The 13,127-nt window shown below is 43.4% G+C and overlaps 1 protein-coding gene across 1 annotated transcript in view; it reads right to left on the bottom strand.

Moving 5' to 3' along the window:
- Nucleotides 1–10,177, bottom strand: part of tnrc6c1 (trinucleotide repeat containing adaptor 6C1) — a 232,364-nt gene extending 222,187 nt beyond the window's left edge. The window contains exon 1 of the mRNA XM_084329916.1: nt 10,157–10,177. The gene's annotated coding sequence lies outside the window, so the exon portion shown is untranslated. The remainder of the gene's footprint in view (nt 1–10,156) is intronic.
- Nucleotides 10,178–13,127: the final 2,950 nt, after the last annotated feature.

Raw genomic sequence — 13,127 nt, 5'->3', positions numbered from 1 at the left:
CGTGAGATAACATTAGCTACCGTTACAAAATGACCCAGTCAACTATTCACTTAGTTTAATACATGAGGCATTGTGTAACGTTATCCAGCCGGCTAGCTACTGATAGCTCCCGACATCAACAACTGCTCCAGCAATAGTCCAGTGCATAATACCTCCGTTGGCTAGGTAGCTCATGTTAGCCCACGTTAGCTCACTAGTCACTACGAAATGTCCCAGTAAACTAAATAGTTCAGAGGCGTTGTCCCAACGGCCTGTAGCTGTTCCGCAACTGTAGCTATTTCCGGGGTAGGCCTGATTGGCCCCGACAGGCACGTGACCCGCCGCGGCAACGCCCCGCGGCAGCTAGGGATGGGTATCGTTAGGATTTTATCGATACTACTACTCTTATCGATACTGCTTAACGGTTCGGTACTTTATCGATACTCTTATCGGTTCTTTTAGATTATTATTTAAATATATTTAAATTTAAAAAAAAATTATAAATTATTATTTGAACGGCTTAAGGCTATATCTGTACTTGATATTTGTTTGTTGTGTTGCATATTTGAAATAAACTTCAATCAAATCAAACCCCCGGCCCCCTCTTAAAAAACAAAAACCTGTGTTTAACCTGGCCATCTATAAAACATCATGCTAAAACTGTGAAACAAATGTCCTACTCCCCTAAAGAAAGAAATACATAGCAAACATGACTCAGTTATGCAATAGTGCTGCTGCTTTTTATTTTGTTAAAATCTTTTAGTTAATAAGACTACAAAATGACTACAACGATTTCACGACGTTTTCCTGTCCACGCCGGAAGTGCATCGGATACCTACCTTAACGTTACATTTTCAACAACGGAACAGATTGTTGCTAATTAAACACTTCATGGAAACGGAGTAACGTTAACGCTATGTCGAGTTCATACGTGTAGTGTAGTATGAACTCGGCGAGTCGGCATAACGTTAACGTTAGTCAGTTTCAGTGTTGCTGGATGGTATACTCTATTAGCTCCGTAGCTAATGTAGCTAGCCACGTTAACGTTAAATGTTCAACAACAGAACAGATTGCTGCTAATTAAACACTTCATGGAAACGGATTAACGTTATCGCTATGTCGAGTTCATAAGTGTAGTGTAGTATGAACTCGGCATAACGTTAACGTTAGAGTGTACCCAGGGGCGGACCTAGCACATTTGGCGCCCTAGGCGAGATTCTTTCCTCAACGCTCAATTCTATAAACACTTGACCAATAGCCATCAATGCACAGCGCTCTAGCATGTTCTGACTGTGAACACCTAAAGCTGAGGCTCAGACCGACTGACCGTTTTAGATTTTTGACTCATTTTCCCTTATGTTAGAATTTTTTTTATGTAAAAATAATGGTTGCAGATATAGAGGGGGGCGCCAAAACTGCACAGAGAGAAAAAGAAAAAAAAAAAAAAAAAAAATTTGGTGCCCCCCTCTGGGTGGCGCTCTAGGCGACCGCCTATATCGCCTGTAGGAAGGTCCGCCCCTGAGTGTACCATCCAGCAACACTGAAACTGACTACTAGCTCCGTAGCTAACGTAGCTAGCCACGGACAGGCACCTCCAGTCCCTACCCGTGTATGTGTGAGTGGCTCGCGACAAGTGTGTGTAATGGCTTGCTGCGGCTCGCTTCTCGTGCAGAGACAGAGAGAGGATCGTTCGCAACTTTTAAATAATAATAATAATAATAATTTCTCTAGAGTATCGATAGCAGTACCGAGGACGTCGGAGCTTATAAATACTCCGGTATTTTCTAATATAGTACCGGTTCCCGTTCAAAACAAGGGTCCGGGGGGCATCCCTAGCGGCAGCCCCAGCGGCAAGCGCGCTACTGCTGGAGTTCGCTTCGCCTTTCACACCGCTGCCGTTGGCGAAAGCAGGATGAGAGGCGAGAGCGTAGATTTCGCTGTGTATCATTTAATCATTTAACATTTGAAAGGCATACATTGTTGTCATACAGAAGTACAGAATACTTTTATCCAAAATGCTTCTTACTGTTACACTGTTAGAGACTGTGCTAGACAAATGAATGACTAATTCGGTCTGTCTTTATAGCTACAAATGAATGACTAATTCGGTCAGAAAGCAGTAACACAACAGTTGCAATGTTGTGTTACTGCTGTTCTCGGCACAAGCCCCAATAAGACCGTCACCAGAGCTCAGCGATGCCGCTCGCGTGAGCATATTCTCCCCGCTATTTTATTTCATACAACAATGTATGCCTTTCAAATGTTAAATGATAAATGATTGCATGACTGCCGACTGCGGCGCGACGCTGTACATATGTCTCTATACTATTTTATTTCATACAACAATGTATGCCTTTCAAATGTTAAATGATAAATGATTGCATGACTGCCGACTGCGGCGCGATTATTATGACTGATGACTGCGATCGCGACGCTGTACATATGTCTCTATACTATTTTATTTCATACAACAATGTATGCCTTTCAAATGTTAAATGATAAATGATTGCATGACTGCCGACTGCGGCGCGACGCTGTACATATGTCTCTATATTATTTTATTTCATACAACAATGTATGCCTTTCAAATGTTAAATGATAAATGATTGCATGACTGCGGCGCGACGCTGTACATATGTCTCTATACTATTTTATTTCATACAACAATGTATGCCTTTCAAATGTTAAATGATAAATGATTGCATGACTGCCGACTGCGGCGCGATTATTATGACTGATGACTGCGATCGCGACGCTGTACATATGTCTCTATACTATTTTATTTCATACAACAATGTATGCCTTTCAAATGTTAAATGATAAATGATTGCATGACTGCCGACTGCGGCGCGACGCTGTACATATGTCTCTATATTATTTTATTTCATACAACAATGTATGCCTTTCAAATGTTAAATGATAAATGATTGCATGACTGCCGACTGCGGCGCGATTATTATGACTGATGACTGCGATCGCGACGCTGTACATATGTCTCTATACTATTTTATTTCATACAACAATGTATGCCTTTCAAATGTTAAATGATAAATGATTGCATGACTGCCGACTGCGGCACGATTATTATGACCGATGACTGCGATGTGAAAGGCGCCGCGAACTCCTTCCTAATGCTGCGGGCGGCGTTGAAGGCGGAAAGCGCCTGTGAACCACAGCAGCCTCGTTGCCGCGTCCTGAGGCTGCCGCGGGGCGTGGCCGCGGCGGGTCACGTGCCTGTCGGGGCCAATCAGGCCTACCCCGGAAATAGCTACAGTTGCGGAACAGCTACAGGCGTCCCAACGCCATCCAGCAGTAGCTACAGATAGCTCCTGACATCAATGTCCTACAACATGCGTATTCGAGCCCCTGGCTTACATCGCATGAGGGCTGCTGAATAGGGTCCAGGTGCAGCGCAGGAGAATCCTTTCATGCTGAATGTAGAGTTTAGGGCCAGCTGCAGCGCCGGAGAATCCTTGCTGGAGCTGGAGGCCACTCGAGTATACACACAGACAGTGGAGCTGTTTGCAGACAGCGAGGTGGCGATGTCTCGCAGATAATACAACTACAAGTATGATTATATAATATATATATTTTATTAAAAAAAAAATGTTATATAAAATAATAATTATTTCTCTCTTCTCTCTCCTCATTGGAAAAGTGGGAAGGGATTAGGGCTGGGCGATATGGCCTAAATATGATATCACAATATTTTCTGACCTTTCGGCGATACACAATACGCATCACAATGTTTTTCTTTTTTTCCCCAAACAATTCATTATATACAACACATTACCAAGACAGTATTTGAGTTTGCAAGCTAACATTAAAGACAAAATAAAATACCCATGCATTTAGCATTTTTATATTATATATTAGATTTAGATTATTGGATTATTAGATTATATATTGCATATATTTAGCAATGAGATATGATATGATTTAGATATGAAATATGATGAATTGAAAATGGGGGACCCTGATGTAAACAAGACGAAAGTCTTTCTCTGGTCTGCATCCTCCAGTCCACTGTTGTTGTATTGAGCTGTACTGTATTGTAGGGCTGACCTTCGATTTTTTTTTGGCAATCGAAGCTTCGGGGCCGAGCTTCGATTTTAATTCGAAGCTTCGAATTAAAAAAAAATTTAATTACTTTTTTTTTTTATCTTATGTTGTGGGACTTGTACAGCACTTTGATAAACGTTGTTGTTTTTAAATGTGCTCTATAAATAAAGTGGATTGGATTAATGAATTAAGTAGCCCCTTTCGTGACTGTGACGCAGCCAACACGGCTGTGTGATTTAATTCAAGGTGGATCGCTGTTGTCATTTGAACAACTTCAGATTTCATGGGAACTACCAATCCCCCAAATCAAGAATGTTTAAGATGAATGAAGTAAGATTTTGATTATTTGAAATATGGCCTGTGTAGACTAAACTATGCACAGAATTATGTCAGTCTACAAGGTCCGGATTCTACATGGTCCGGCAATGTAGACCTTGTAGACTCCACTACAGACCAATTATCAGTGAATGTTCATGCATTTTTAAGAAGGGCTACTTCCACAAAAAAACAAAGAACTCACCAAAACATCTCAGTAGCACCTTATCTAAATGTTCTATTTCATATATGGAGATTCATATTTATTTATGTATTGCATGCATTTCTACATTTTATTTCCTATTTTGTTTATTCATCCCAGTATCTTTCTTTCTTATGTGTGGAATTCTACAAGGCATTTACATTCACATTTACATTTAGTCATTTAGCTGACACTTTTATCCAAAGCGACTTACAAGTTCTGTACGACAGGTCATCAGGAAGGATACAACTCTATCAGCTGAGTAACAATATTAATCAAAGTGTTGCGTGTTACAGTGTAGGTTAGTTTATTAGGACAAGTGCATGACAGTAAGGTTAGTTAGGGTTAGATTTTTTTTCTTTTTTCTTTTTAGATAATGGTTGAAGAAGTGCGTCTTTAGTCGACGGCGAAAGATTGGATGGGATTCGGCTGTCCTAACTGGGGTGGGTAGTTCATTCCACCATTGTGGGGCAAGGACTGAGAATAGGCGTGTAGGTGGTGTATGTGTTTGAGGATGATATCCTTCAAACAGGCAATAGTGATGATATAATTTGGGCAGTGCTGAGCTGGGTTCCTTTCCTCCAGTGTATTTGTCCCCCGGCCCCACCCAATGGCCCCATGCACACACACACACACACACAAAGTAAAAATACAAATACAAATTTGAAAAAAAAACGTTGAAAAAAAATTAATATTTTTTTTTAACTTCGGTTTTTTTTTAATGTTCGAAGCTTGTGCCATCGAACGAAGCTTTGAAGTATTTAAGACAGCCCTACTGTATTGTACCCAATCTGTTAATAACGTTTTCATTCATTCAGACGGCAAACAGAATAATTTTGATTGACAGTCGAGTCTGCCAATTACGTCACACCGCTTGCACCCGCCCTGCTGTTCTTAGCACCAATCGGCAAGCGCGTATTAATTTTTTACTTCCGCTATATCCGCCATTGATTTTGACGAGGGCTCACGACAACAACAACGGTAGCTCCCCGCGGCCGACGTTTAGCTTTTAGCTCCGCAGGATGACTAAACGAGGCATAATGATTTTACTGCAACGAATGTTATAATAAAAGTCTTTCCATACATCTGTCTGATTGAAAACTTTATTAACAGACCGCAGAATGGGCACAACTGAGTCAGCACGGGCTGAGATATGAACGACTAATGCTTGCTATCTATCTAGGTCGACCTCGGACGTTGCTATGTAAATACGCTGATGTTATTGAACGTGTAACTATATAACGTTAATGCCACAAAACGAATGCCTTTGTTATCATAAGTAGTAACTTTGATGCAGTAGTGTGTGTGTGGGGCGGCGCTGTTCAAAAGTTTGAACGTGTGGACCAGATTGACGCGACACAATCCTCTTGGGCAAAACATCACGATATCCACGATACGTTTAAAAAGTGTATCGTTAATGAACTGTACCCGATATTTATATAATATTGTCATATCGCCCAGCCCTAGAAGGGATACCAGGAAATGTATGTAGTGTTTGTGTCTACTGCAGAGTTGAGCGACTGCCTGGGAGACCCATGTTACTGACTAAACACTATCAGTGATGGCTGTTGGAATGTAGAGCTATTTAACACTTATTTTAACAAAGAAAATGCCACTTACAGCACCTTTAACCTCTTAAGCCCTAGCCATATTTTCTAGGGTGATATTTGCATAAACGATTTGATTTGATGCTCATCCCTACATGCTGACGCTACCACCTCCATTTCATCCCCAGACACCCACTATTAAAGAAAACGTTCACTTTAGCTATGAAGGGGAAGATGAGCACAGAAAGAGGATGCAAGTCACTGAGCAGTGATTTAAGGTGAACGGCTTATATTCCTTGACAGTCATCTCCTTCCTTAGGTAATAGATAAGCTAAATGTATTATCATCCAGACTCCAGAGCAATATTAATAGATTTAATATTCTAGTCCCTCTGCCCAGCCCCCACAGAAAGAGGTTAAGTTCATTCATGAAAAACAGAGGGGCTGTATAAAGTTACTGGAGGAGGCTTGTTGACAGCTGGCTACAATATTGTATCCAAGAGAGGAAACGTTTTGATACATTGTGCAACGCTAGAAAGACCAGAAGTTAATTGCCAAGAGAACAATGACAGCCCCACTAGACTCCCCACGTGTCACGTTATTGACATTTCATCAAATTACATCGCCTAAGCGTTTTCCTCACAGATTGACTTCCAGTATTAGTAGCAGTGAGCCAGGCTAAGCGACGGCAGAAACAACAGTCTGGAGCAGGGAGACACCAGCCAGTGTCTGTTTGAAGGACGCAGGTCAATGAGCTCATGGCTGCTGTGGAAATTACACCCTCCTGTCAGAACAACTGGGTTATGTGGTGTCCCTCTTCAGACAGACACTCAACTCTGCTCTGCTGACAAAGGAAGTCAAACTAAAAAAGGCAATCAGAGAGAGGAAACCACAGCCGGGCCAATAAAAGCAGGTGTAAAATGGCACTGTGGAAATGGAGCGGGGGGCGGGTGTGATGACGCGTGCAGCACAAGGTTACTGGTTTTATCCCGTTATAGGCTGGTGTGTACTACGACTATGACTACGAGCACATACTTGTAAGCACTAAACACCTTGTGTCTCTTAGTGCCTCACATCACAAGGAGAGATATGGGGGGGGGGGCGTGCACAGATATTGCAGAGACTAGTGTGTGCGTGTGTGTGTGTGTGTGGGGGGGGGGGGGGGGGGGTGCTAGACGACAACCACTGGGCACAGAGCCAGGAATGCCAGTGTGCTGCAAGACCAACAAGAGTGCAGCGAGCCCTGGGGAGAGCACGTCGCCAGCAGCCGCCGCGGCAGTGGCACAGTCTGCAGCCCCGTCTGCTCTTGTAAATGGACTGCATCTATATAGCTGCTTTTATCCAAAGCGCTTTACAACGTATGCCTCACATTCACTCACCCATTCACACACCGACGACAATCATGCAAGGTGCCAACCTGCTCAATCGGGAGCAGTTAGGGGTTAAGTGCCTTGCTCAAGGACACTTCGACACACTGGCGGGGGGTGGTGGGCTTAATTGAACCGGGAACATTCTGATTACCAGACGACCGCTCTACCTCCTGAGCCACTGTCGCCCGCTCTTCTGCACATCGGGACAACACAGTTTCTCAAACTGCATGCCAAAAAAACAACATCTGACCTACCACCGTATCTCTGGGGAATTCAAGAGCAAAATCACTCAGCCTTAAAAAAAAAAAAAACGAACAAAAAAACATTCTGTTGGAAGACCGAAAATTACTTAAGTTGGTCTGCAATTATTTCCTGGGTAACTAAGTGACAAAGTCCCTGTGCTCCGCAAAGAGGATTTCCCCTCACTAAAGCACTTCAAGCTATTCTCAATGATGTCACTCTCTGACCATGGCCAATGACAGGGGGAATAGATTTTTCATATGCTTCGCTCCTGGCACTCAGAACAGGTCCTAAAATAACTTGTATCTGGAGACACTCCAGGCGGTCCCAGTGCCTTTCATCTGCTCCCTCAGTAAAAGGAACACTTTTTTACAAGCACAGTTGACAATTTATTGTTCAATAGATCAGAGAATGTCCCCAACAAAAGTCTTATTACACTCCAATCACGTAGCGGTCTTGCCGTTTCCACATTTGTCTTCATAAAATAAAACACTGAGCTTTGCACAGAGTAATAATAGCCTGTAGTGGGGAATATCACATAGCTCTGAGCTAAAATGTATGAAAGAAATGGGCAACTAGTTTTTATAGCAGCATTAGACTAAATAATGCCAGTAGTTGGGCAGTATCAAGAAATTGTGTTCATACTTTAATTAAAACATTAGCCTAAATAGATACAGGTCTACTGGCATGGCATGTAGAAGTGGATTGGTTTTGTGGTACCTACAAATTTTGAGAACAGCATTCAAAATTCAAACATAGGACGAATGGCAACATTCATGCTAAGCTGACCCTATGGTCATACATCACTAACAAAGTTAAAATGTAGGTTTCTCGAACGAGTCACACACCAGGCCGACATATTTCACAGAGAGCTGCCTCATCATTTCTACTTAACTCTTAGCTAAGCATCTGATCACTGATAGCAAACAACCCGCCAAACCAAATTACACAATCTGGCACAAAGCCCTCAGCCTTGCGATCCTGCACTGTGCAAAAAGGCTGTCGAGAGTCTGAGCTGAATGCAGGGCTATGACCTAAAGTCGTATAGTAATCGGTGCATTTTGTTATCAAGCCCCCCTTTGGCGCCTCCCTGTGAATACACAGCCCCTTTCACAGAGCTGGGTGCTGACAGGGGCCCCTGACCCAGCAAGGAGAGACACAGAGCCACACACAACCCCCCACAACCCTGTCCAGTGCCAGGGCCACAGCCCAATTAGGATCTCCAACACATTAGCAAACCAGGGGGGCCCCCGGCTTACATCAGCCTGCACTCCCGGCATCGGTGTGTCTGCATTCTCAAGCCTATGGCTATGTGCATATGGTGCCCGTCTCCTCACTGCGCTCGTCAGACCATAGGGTGTGAAGTGGCAGCGCGGCTGAGACAGTGATGACAGATACAAAAGGTGTTTCTGGGGGGGGGCCAGGGGAAGACCTGCATGCTCCCATATAACCGGCTCTGCCTAGGAAGCTACACACACTATGGATGGAGGAATCTCAACAAGCACTCATAAATAAACAGTCGATGATGTAGTAGGATCCTATTTGTTACGAAGCAATCCAAATGGCATTCCCCAGTTCGTGCACCCTCAGCTAGCCAGCGTCAAACATTTGACAATACGAAGGTCCCATGGCTATATCTGACAGTCAGGTTACCACAATCAAAATACGAGCAACACACGGCTAAATTACGACAGATTAAAAGACCAGTTATCGTTAAAGAACCAGCACAGTTGATAATATAGGTTATTCCAAAATTTTTGGAATATAACGCGATTAGATAAGTTAATCAAATGCAACTCATCTTGACATGACTGAGGAAGCACGACTGGCAGGCAACTGTGTGTAACTCAGCCAGTGAGATCAAGGTAAAGGCTACGTTGAGCTTGGAGATCATGCAGATTTCCTGCAAGTTTCCATGCAGTTTAACCCAGAGTATCTTTGGTTTAACCAAATATAGACTAAAAGCCAAGCAAACGAGTGCAAATTAACTTAACTTGAGCTCATTACTAGCGTTCATGATGCCAGGGTGACGTTTGGTTTGAATAATGTGACTGAGCCTGTGCAGTCGAGCGTCGTCGTGTTTAGCTAGCGAGCTGGCTAACGTTTACTAGCTATAGCAACTTCGCACTGACGGTCACAACACATCTATGTGTCATTTCGAAGCAAACAAAAACAACCAAACAGTTCAAACACGCGGCGCGTCCAAACGACCACCTTCGCCGGACAATAAAACACTTGAAATCTAAGTTATGTCAGAGTGGAGGAAACTGCAGCGACATTAACATAACATTACAATTAACGTTAATATCAGAAAGCCCAATGAAGATTCTGTTTGCATATAATAATTTGCTCGATCCTGGACAATAATATCCGACAACAATGGGGAAGGAACGTAAATCCGCAAACCATCCGGTTTTAGCCACATAGATAAGTGATTCCTACCATAAAGTGTTCAGTGGGTTCTCGTCGATGGTGGTGCCTTTGCAGCCATTTTGTAGTAACTGACCGTAGCAGCAGCTAGCGACGCTCGGCTCGGTGGTAACGGGGGGGGGGGGGTGCGTCTCCTGGCCACGTGACCTTCAATAACAAACAAACTGGTCCCACTTTCCCATGCTCCGCCTCACCGTTTCCATGACAACAACAGTCTCTCCATCTCCTCCCTCATCTCTCCTCCCAAGTGTCTTTCTCTCTCTGCTTGCCTATTAACAGGCTGCCTGCCAGAGCTGCAGCTCACATTCTGAGATGTGCACACATCCCCACGCTTATTGCAACCTTAGTTTAGACTTTGGGCTATTTATAGGTAAAGACGAAATCACTGCAAGCACAGTAGTACGCACATTCTTCTCAGGGTGGTGGTATGGATATGCTTCGCCAACAGAGGGCACACTTTCTTCAAATCACATAAAGTTCAGTCTTGAGGCTAATGTTTCTTGGATTGAATGGGATTGTTTGTTCTGCATTCAAGTCAGCTGAGTGGATGGTTGTGACTCATATAGACTACTGAGGGAAGGTGGTATAGAATGACACCACCGTCATTATAGCTCTGTGGTATTTAAGCTGATAGGGGTTAACAGTAGCCAACTCTATAGGCTATGCCCAGACAAAGAGGGGGGCATGCTCCGTGTACCTGGAGCGCTGGTACACTTTGTACTTTACTGGACTACCAAACCTGTAGGATATGAGGCAGGGCCGTGCAGAGACCTTTAGAGGAGCAGGTGCTAACATTTTTAAACGGACACATGTATCAAAATGTTAGAACACCAACTACAGCGTAGCATTAGCAACCAATATTCAGAGAATGTAACACGGAATCTTACAACAAACTGCATCATACTATATGATTATGCCTTAGAATAGTTTGGGATTTATCAACAAATGTATTATAGATTATTATATTATTATATTGGCTAAAGAGGGAGGGCGACGCGTCACCAACATAACAGAAAACCATGCACCTCAGACAGACAGGCATTAAAATATAAATTATTTAAATTATTCTTGATGAGGACCCTGGGCATTGCTCTTTGAAAAAAAAAGATAATGATAATAAAAAAAAAAAAAAAATGTAAAGCCTTGCCAAAAAAGGCCACTTTGGTCATCAAGGGGCACCCAAAGCCCCCCCCCCCCCTCTGCACGTGCCTGCTATGAGGGCCCATGGAGGCACGAAAACCTTCACCACACTACATGCCCAACCCTAATCCTTACTCCAACCCATACCCAAACCCTCATGCTAACCCTGGCCCCTAACTCCACCTAACCCTAAGAATGTTTTTTCTTATGAGGTCTGTAAAATGGTCAACATGCCACTTCTCCAGGATCCTTATTGCCACAATTTGGATCCACACGATAGTAAAAAAAAAATATATACATCTGTGTGCGACCACACAATTACATACACTTCCCACAAGCCTCTTTGCTCCATTGCCTCTGTGTGTTTCCTTTTTTCACATGCAGACTTTTTGCTGAGCGAATTCTTGGAGAATTCTTGTTTTCCATCATTGCAAAAAAGACCCCACATTCTGCGAGAGAGGGAAACCATGGCGTCTCGTTCGTTCAAGGCGTACGTCTGGTATCGCGAGAAGGCTGACTAGGTGTGTCTCACCTGACCGCTCGAGGCCAGAGCACTGGTGGTCTCAATTAGTTTCATACACACAACCAGAACTTAATACATTTTTTTTATCCACTTTTTCTCCTTATATTTGTATTTTTCTCCCATCCCAATTTTGCCTCGCCAATTCTCCCTTCAATTCTCCCCTCCCCTGTCTCGAACGTTGCTAGACTATGCCTCCCACTGGTCGGCTGCAGTGAGGACCAAGCCTTGCATCACGTGTCCCCTCCGGTACACGAGGAGGCAGCTGTCGCATCTTTTCACCTGAAATCAGTGGCGAGGAGTAACGCGTGGGAGGCTCACGCTGCCCCCGATACTTCCTGATTCCGCTGTACAGGCGCACCAACCGACCTGTAGGAGTCGCTGTCCACAACATCCAATCCCCACCCACCAGCTTTCCCACCCCTAACACTGCCAATTGTGTTAGTATGAACGACCAGCCAAGCTGGTAGCAACGCCGAGAGCTGGGCTCGAACCCAGCATCTCCTGCGTTAGTGGCGAGCGCCTTGCCCACTGCGCCACTTAACCGCCAACTTGATACATTTCTTGAAAATATGGCACATCGTGGCTTTAATGTCATTAGTTTAGAAACCATTTGTGCCCCACAATATCATAAATTCATCACACTATGATCCCAAAACTATACAATATACAATAATATTGAATTATTGCCCGACTTGCATGCTCAGATTCTATTGTCATTTCTTATAGAAAATGTATGATATCTGGCTTCCCATATACCATGTAGAGTAGGCCTGGCTCTCGCCACAAAGTGAATGCAACAATAGAGTCAAATTGTAGCTGACTTGCTAGACCAGTACCCTACAGTTTAGCTGTATGGACGGAACGTTATCTCCCAGTCTCTCTGCAGTCTTGCTTCATCCCTCCTAGAATGCAAATAATGAGTGAAGTCAAGCCATACGGCAATATGGAGATGCTGGTTTCTGTAACCTTGATTTCATGTTGCGTTGTGTGTAGCTTTATGTGGCCATAAATACATGCCACTTCTCAGGGGTGTAAAAAGTACCCAGAAATTATACTTAAGTGAAAGTATGGGTACCGTCTAAAAATCATACTCAAGTAAAAGTCAGAGTATCTGGCTAAAAACACACTTGAGTAAAAGTAAAAAACGTTTCTACTTTTAAATGTACTTAAGTACTAAAAGTAAAAGTAAAAACCTTTTTTTATTCCGGGTCAATGAAATGTTCCGTTTCGTCCTCTTCATCACTCGTACTATCGTTTGTGGCCATCTTCTGTAGCTTGTCACTCTGACTGTCTATTCTTCTGATAGCAGGTGTTTAATCA

This window comes from Notolepis coatsorum, assembly GCF_963971535.1.
Source record: "Notolepis coatsorum genome assembly, chromosome: 14".
Classification (NCBI taxonomy): Eukaryota; Metazoa; Chordata; class Actinopteri; order Aulopiformes; family Paralepididae; genus Notolepis; species Notolepis coatsorum.
The sequence above is the reverse complement of the archived record's forward strand: the minus strand, read 5'-3'. Positions and strand labels throughout refer to the sequence as shown.